This window comes from Montipora foliosa, chromosome 3, assembly GCF_036669935.1.
Source record: "Montipora foliosa isolate CH-2021 chromosome 3, ASM3666993v2, whole genome shotgun sequence".
In the NCBI taxonomy this organism is placed as follows: domain Eukaryota; kingdom Metazoa; phylum Cnidaria; class Anthozoa; order Scleractinia; family Acroporidae; genus Montipora; species Montipora foliosa.
The window spans coordinates 55331472-55340459 of NC_090871.1; positions in this window are offsets into that span (position 1 = coordinate 55331472).

Consider the following 8988-nt stretch of genomic DNA (forward strand, 5'->3'; position numbering starts at 1 on the left):
CGCGATTCAATGGCTTCTGTGCTGGAAGAAAAAGACGTTCTAGCTGTTACCCACAGGAGTCAGGAAAAGTCTGATTTTTCTAAGTGTTTGTCGTTGTAGTCGAAATGGAACGAGAACGGCATGTTACCGTGTTTAGTTGTCTGTCCGCTACAAAGCGTTATCGCTGATCAGCGAAGGCATCCTTCCTTTAGATTTCTTTTTTTCGGAGTTTCTTCCTCAGCCATTGGTAAAACACCTACTCAAAAGGTGGCGTACTGTTTACATCCAAAATTACTTTCGGTGTGCTATGATTGGCTAATTATCGACAGCTCGCAAAGTGCGACATCAGACAGACAACGCAAGCAACATTCGAAATTCTAAGAGACACGGGCAGGCTGTTTTACTCTGCCTTTTAACATGAAGAAACAGCAAGATAACAAACTCGACGGATGCATTTGTAAAGTTTTTGTTTTAATTTTTGAGAAATATTAAGCCACTGACAAGGTTTGCGTTCGGCTACGCTCAGTCATTGGTAAGCGAAAATCTCTTGTCAGCTAGTTGACCAATCAGAAGCTCACACGCGTTTTCCCGCGTTTCCTTAGCGCCACCTACCAGCCTCGCGTTCTGATTGATTGAATGCCTTGTCTGTGTCCGTTGTGCTTACCTACCTTAATTGCTTCTATTTGGGTTGCACGGCACTTAGAAACACGTTCCATGTTTTTTGCCATACTTGTTTTGCATCATTTTAGAGGAAATACACGGTCTTCTTGATAATCTATCGAATCAACCTTGTATTCTCTCACCTGTTTTAAAGGCTCCTCGTTGACCGAGTCTGAGCAGCTATCTTCATCGGAGGAGAACGCACACGACTTGATGCCAAAAGACTGTGAGACTGAAAGAGAAAGAGATTTCATTAGCTGGTGCGGCAAGTTTTTTTCCTCCTGTAAACATCACTTTGAATACAATATAATTTTATTTGTACCGCTAATATTTAAATTCGAACACAAAAAATTGATACACGTTAGGGACCATTCCTTATTTATGTAGTAGGGAGGAAAAAGAGGGAAATATGTTGGAAAGAACAAAATAGCTGTAAACCCCTCCCACCCCCCCCCCCCCCATTCCTCCCCCTTCCCTCGCAACAGTCGCAAGCCATGTAAATACCAATGACCACCCTTCTTTATACAATATTTACGTGATCATGGCCCTCCCTCACATCATATCTCCTCTTATTCTTAAAATGCATTAATAATAATAATAATAATTTAATAATTAGCAATTATTGAATGAGGCTGAGTAGGATATGAAGAATTCTGCAGGTCGAGGAGGGTGTTATCCACCAAGGCCGAAGGCCGAGGTGGATAACATCCTCCGAGATTTGCAGAATTCTTCATATTCTACGAAGGCCGAATCCAACAATTGCTTTATTATTCATTCAAAATATTTTCTTCGCTCAAACCTCTAAACCTACTCGCAGCCATTTTTCTGCTCATCAGAAATAACACAATCTCGTCCCCAGCTTTTTTCGGTCAACGGTTCAATAATTTGCAGCGGGCTGCACTTTTGACGTCATTGGTTCAATATGACGAATTTCTTTCCAAATTTGGTGAACAGCAGCTGGTTATGGTGAACTATGCGTGTGGTTTTAACCAATCAGAAACGGGGAATAATAATAATTATTGTTATTATCATCTATTTACTTAATATAGCGCCTTTTAACATTAAAATGATCAAAAGCGCGGTACATTCATTTAAAAATATATGTTAAAATACAATAACTATAAAGAATTATAAGAACTATCTATAAAACTGGGTTGCCTGTGGTACGTGCACCGTTCCAGACAATTTTTTTTTCAAGTTGGGGGTCATTAAGACCATTTAAGGGTCACCCAGAAGTCATACCAGCAGAGGCCCTTTGGCTCACAGGTCCTCACACGTTCGTACGACGAAACAGATCTGTCCTTGCGTAATATGTAGCTCTAACAGTGCACGATATTGTTTGGGTATTGTCTATCATTGTAGTGCCATGGTAGAAGTCTTGGGTAAATAGCCTGAGAAGACATGTGGTTACTAGCAAAGAACTGAACCCAGAAAGATTGAAGAAAATAAATGGGAAGTGAGAAACATTGGCTTCTGTGCTGACATGTTGATAAACTTCTTTTCACCACAAGTTTAAGCGTGCCCTCTGAGCATCTGACAGCTTTGTAATACAAAAGTTTACAAAAGTTTACAAACGTTACCCTTGTTCGGCGGGGTTAGTGTCTGGATTGGTGACCAAAAACATATACCCCTTCGTAAAACAGAAGCATTGGACCGAAAATACTATCAACGCTAACAAATGCGAACTCAGCAAGGTACAGATTTTGTTAGCTTTGCTTTACGCAAAAACAAATATTGATGTAAAAGTAAATAAATATTGTTACACAGTTTTTAGAAAGAGCAGAAGGAAGTTTCCAGGACGGTCGCTCGAGAATAACATATTTACGACATGAAAACAACATTAATTTTGAACCGTGAATATTGAATACAAAACGTTAGGATCAGCGACAAACATTTTGGGATATTTTTGCTACGTTCAATTTTGTTATTGTACGTTTTGGCGCCGGAATTCAGCGGGCGCCGTGATTAAGTTACCGCGGCATGTTTACTTACCAAACAGTGAAGCATCTGTGTCAAATGACGGCAAGATACCGGGTTTTCGTAAGTTTCTTTTTCTGTCAAGTGTTATAAAGTTTGACAATAAATGAGCGAATTCAAAACAAAGATCACAATCGCCCACCATTGTTTCTGCAAAGTCAAAAATTTACTCTCCAAGGCGAGGTTATTTATCACCAAGGTAATTCCATCATTTTGGAAATAGCAGCTACTTTATTATTCACCGGCGTCACAATTTTTTGCTGATTTTGGGGCTCATTTTGTTGAAGCTCAAGCACGCTTCCAACAGACCTGTTTATTTTCATGAAACCTTTCCTGCTTACAGAGCAATACTAAAAATATCCTCCCGTGTCACGTTTCAACCTTAAGCTCGAAAATTCAATACACAAAGGCAGAAAATATCACATAATCCTTTTCCAGTGAAACATTTTATTGAAACAAACAACATATATAAGATGCATTAAAACGCCATTCGCGTTGCAATGACTTTCGAAGCCATTGCTGGTTAACGAGAATAACAAACTCACGAGGCAGAATGTATATTTATATTTAATTAACTTAGCACAACACAAAAACGCTAACCTCATTTTGACACGAAAATGCTTTACTATTGCCATAAAAAACTATCCAGTTAAGCTCGCATATTATAAAACATGATGAATTCATAAAGGTCACCTTTTCCAGCGAACAATTTTTTGAAACAAACAACATATTTGCTCTTAGAGGCGAAAACCTCTTCCTATTTCATTGCGTGCGTGAAGACAAGAAACTCAATCGTGTCAAATTACCACTACTTCTGGTTCAAACCCTTTCCTGCAGAACCTTGAATAACAAGAAAATGCTTTACTATTTCCATAAAAACTATCCAGCACACATATCATAAAACATGATGAATTCACAAAGGCCACCTTTACCAGCGAACAATCTTTTGAAACAAACAACATATTTGCTATTAGAGGCAAAAACCCCTTCCTATTTCATTACGTGCGTGAAGAGAAAAAACTCAATCGTGTCAAATATGCGCAATATTACAACAAACTAAAATTTTAGGATCAAACCGTTTGCATGAAGAACCTTTTCCTTGAATAATGAAGCATAAAATAGACGACAAGCTTTCTTTCAAATAATTCTTGGCTGTCACATTTCCATATTTTTTTTTACCTGAAGACTGTGCAGAGTTGATCACAGATCCACTTAAGGTGTTCGATTCGTTCTCTGTCTTTGTTGAACCCACAAGTTACCAGAGAATTTTCCATTTGGTTTCAGTAACAGGCAAGACTTTTACCGACACGGAAAAAGAAAAAAGAAAAATAAGTACAAATAATAAAACGAGATGCTTTCGTGAAGCATAAACTGGGATGCCTGTGGTACGTGTTACAGAAAATCAGAAGGCACTGAATTGTGTGGTATTGAACTACAGCATTCCACTCTCTGAAGAATAACAAAGAAAAGAGAAGTTGATAATCAGTTCAAGTTCCCTCACAACTTCTTTTTACCACAAGTTTAAGCGTGCCCTCTGAGCATCTGACAGCTTTGTAATACCAAAGTTCACTGAAGTTATCCCTGTCCGGCGGGGTTATGGTTTGGGTGGGAGACCAAAACAATATACCCCTCATAAAACAGAAGCATCGGACCGAAAATACTATTAACGCTAACAAATGCGAACTCAGCAAACGTTGGCCGTGTAGCACTTATATTTTAAACAGAATTAACTGAAGAGAGTGTAGTGTAACGTGAAGTGCTAGATTTCTATCCCATATGAACCATGTGAGCGTTAGCCCTACTGATGGAACTGGGCCCACACAAGGACAGAGAAAAACTCTGACCAGGGTGGGAATTGAACCCACGACCTTCGGGTTAGATCTCCGCCGCTCTACCGACTGAGCTACAAGGTCAGACGGGAGCAGGCCGTGGGAACTGAAGATGTTAAAGTAACGGCAATTAACATGTACAAGTACAAGGAAAGGTTACGTTTATACAAACGTTGGCCGTATAGCACTTATATTTTAAACAGAATTAACTGAAGAGGGTGTAGTGTAACGTGAAGTGCTATATTTCTATCCCATATAAATCATGTGAGCGTTAGCCCTACTGATGGAACTGGGCCCACACAAGGACAGCACTTCACGTTACACTACACTCTCTTCAGTTAATTCTGTTTAAAATATAAGTGCTACACGGCCAACGTTTGTATAAACGTAACCTTTCCTTGTACTTGTACATGTTAATTGCCGTTACTTTAACATCTTCAGTTCCCACGGCCTGCTCCCGTCCGACCTTGCAGCTCAGTCGATAGAGCGGCGGAGATCTAACCCGAAGGTCGTGGGTTCAATTCCCACCGTGGTCAGAGTTTTTCCCTGTCCTTGTGTGGGCCCAGTTCCATTACATGGTTCATATGGGACAGATTTTCTTAGGTTGCTTTATGCAAAACAAGAACATCATTCTAAAAGCTTATTCTACGCAAAAAGTAGGTTCTGGAGGTAATTTTGAGAGTGGAAATCAAGGTTACGCGGCAGACGGCTAATACAAACTCACGATTTAATTAAGTTAACACACCAGAAAGACGCTAACCTCATTTTGACAAGAAAATGCTTTACTATTGCCATAAAAACTATCCAGTTAAGCTCGCATATCATAAAACATGATGAATTCATAAAGGCCACCTTTTCCAGCCCAATTTTTTTTAAAACAAACAACATATTTGCTATTAGAGGCAAAAACCCCTTCTATTTCATTAAGTGCGTGAAGAGAAGAAACTCAATCGTGTCAAATATGCGCAATATTGCAACAAACTAAATTTCAGGATCAAACCGTTTCCATGAAGAAACCTTTTCCTTGAATAATGAAGCACAAAATACACGACAAGCTTTCTTTCAAATAATTCTTGGCTGTCACATTTCCAATTATTTTTCTTACCTGAAGACTGTGCAGAGTTGATCACAGATCCACGTAAGGTGTTCGATTCGTTCAATCGTTCTTTGTCTTTGTTGAACCCATAAGTTACCAGAGAATTTTCCATTTGGTTTCAGTGTTCTACATAACAGCACACTTGGTTAAATATTATTTTAGAAATACAGCTCACTTTGATTTCGGCTCGACGGGCGATAGATTGTTGTCGAAATCCATTACTCGTCGCTTTTGAGATTCCAGGTGTTGGCTTTTCACCGCCTACCTAGTTTATCCAACTGACTTTCCATTATTGAGCTCCATAAGGGTATATTTTGTTTAAGGATCCACTAAAACGCTATTCGCGTTACATGACTTTCGACGCCATTGCAGGCTAAGTTAATGATTCTCCTGTGTCCACCAGAGAAATCTACGCATTTCCACTACCCTCTCGATCCTAAGAAAATACGCGCAGAAGGCTCTATGCACAAAGACACCACTTACCAGGGGAGTGTCAGGCAAGACTTTTACCGACACGGAAAAAAAAACTGAAAAAAATAAAATAAATAAAACAAACAAATCCCACCCACTTTCCTACTGGGATTGCCATACTGGCAACCCAGTAACAAACAAATCCCACCCACTTTCCGACTGGGATTGCCATATTGGCAACCCAGTAATGAAGAATTTCATTTAAGGGAATAATATATAATCAGAAACCCATAAGAGTTGAAACGTGTAACGCGCGTTCACAGCTTCCGAATATTCAGTGCGAACTGATTGGTTGAATGTTTCAGTGCTAAGTACCATATTTGGAAACCCCTCGCTCTTGTTGTTCCAAATATGGTACTTAGCAAATCGAATTTTCAGAAGCTTGTTTCCCAACACACAAGGCCTAGGGGCCGTTACACGTTTCAACCCTTATGAGTTTCTGATATAATATATAATATCGTTTCCAAATTCCATACGTTAACCGAAAGATCAATCATATGATCACCTACATGAAGTACATGTACTGATGGACTTAATTTTACTGACGAATTCCAATAACTAAAAATTCAGTTTTATCATCATTGAGTAACAGCCGTCCTTCAATAAACCAGTTCATTATATCTTTAATGCAATCCTCGGTTACTTTGCATAAGTGTAAACAAAAGAACTAACCTAAATGTATCCGGATACATGTGGTCGCGGTTTCAATACAAGGTCACCGGTAGCCTCTCAGCCATTCATAGGCTTTGTCACTGAGATGGCCTATTTAGCATTACTCAATTTCGCATATATTGTTTGCACTCTATTATTCCACTGTTTTACCCACCTTAGCCAAAGGACCTCTCAAACTGCTGACTCCCGTAAAGCTCTTTATAAAAACGTTTAGCCCCCTCTAACCAATCTGAAATTGCCCTTACCCCGCTTCTTTTTTCCATTTCTGATTTTTGGCCATTTTCTGTATCTTGGTGAATCCAGTCCAGCCAGACAAGCAGCAAAACGGCTATGCGATACCACTCTAAAGCCAAACGTTTCTAATTTACTTCTGCCGCAAGGTATATCTTGAAGGAGAGGTAATAATGCCAAAGTACAGCAGTTTAATTACAAAAAGCTGAAGCCAGTAAGCAGTTATAATGGAGCGGGTTCCCCAAGCAACCTTATGTACAATATAATGTACCAAGCTGTAATTTAACCTCACTTTGACTATTTTAACCCACTTTGGGGTGACTGTGGAGTACAGGACAAACTTTAAAATAGAGCAGCTCGTCTTTTAATAATAATGAATAAATAATAATATACAGTAATTATAGAGGGCTTATTCCCAATGGTCCAAAAGCGCTTTACATAATAAAAATAACAACAAAATCCTAAACCTACAAAACTACAAAACTACATTGTCATCCTATAAAAACATCATCATTCTATACAACATCATAACCAATTTTAAAAAGTCTTGAGCTTAGATTTAAAAGAAGAAAGGGAATTACAAGATCTAAGTTCGAATGGAAGTGCATTCCAAACGGAATGTGCGGCAATAGTACAAGACCGGCCACCATAAGTTTTAAGATTAAATTTAGATGTAGAAAGTAAAAATTGATTGGAGGATCTAAGAAGTCTACCAGGTGTATAAGGCTTGATGAGATCAGTGATATAGCTAGGTGCAGCACCATGAAGCGCCTTAAATGTAATTACTGCAATTTTGAAAGTTATTCTTTGTTCAATTGGTAGCCAATGAAGTTGGATAAGCAACGGCGTAACATGCTCATATCTACTAGTAAGGTGAATAAGCCTAGCAGCACTATTTAGGACACTCTGTAAACGTTTCAAGATACATTTAGGCTGACCGTAGAGCAATGAGTTACAATAGTCGATCCTTGCAGTAACAAAGGCATGAATTAAAGTTTTACATGTATCGTAAAAAAGAAACTTGCGAATCTTAAAAATATTGCGTAAATGAAAGAACGAAGACTTGCAAACAGCAGTAACGTGCGGCAACATCGATAGAGAGTTATTAAAAATAACCCCAATATTTTTAGCAGTAGTTGAACAGTCAACAGTGTCAGAGGCAATCACCAGGTTTTTTAACGCAGGACGTGGGCGATAGGAGGATGAAAAAACTATAATTTCAGTCTTCCCACTGTTCAGCTTCAGCTTGTTATTTAACATCCAAAGGTCAATATCTTTAACACAACCTTCAAGGGCAGATGTACATGTTGACATATCCTCAGGCGATGACGTTTCAAAAGATAAATATAGCTGTGTATCATCAGCATAAAAGTGATAAGATAGACCATGAGGTCTTGCAATATCACCTAAAGGGGAAGTGTACAAAGAATACAGCAAGGGGCCCAACACGTAACCCTAACCCTAACCCTAACCCTAACCCTAACCTTAAGGATTAAAGCCACGACATTATTTTGACCATATATTTACTAAATCAATTTTCGGTGACTTTGATTAAATTTACAAAAAACAAAAAAAAAAGAGCCACACTAAGTTATTACGGAGTTGATCTAAGATGCAACGGGAAAACTTGAAAACGTCGGCCAGGCGTTTTCAAGTTGGCATTCATTTTAATCTTGGCTACGCGTAACCAAAAACACTTAGGAATGGTTTCTGTCAGCTGAAGTAGCCGTTTTGAAGAAAATTTGGCCTTTTTTTTTTGCTTGCTATCAGTAAAATTTTTGCTGACAATTCATGACACTACCCCTGTAAGGGGACATGTTTTCTCAGTGGACCAAAGGTGTTGATTTCGCCCCTGAGGGGTTCCCCGTTGAAGAGTTAAAATCATAAAATCGTCTAGATTTCTGACAGACTCAAAACTTTAAGTGCTGCCCTTGTAACGGAAAGAGATTAATCTAATGTCTTGTGCCGCTAACGTCGACACTATAAATTACATCCAAACGTTATTTGAGTTGTCGTAAGGTAGCTTCAAGTAACAATTGAAATATTCGTAACCTGTTTCTGATCCTTGTACCA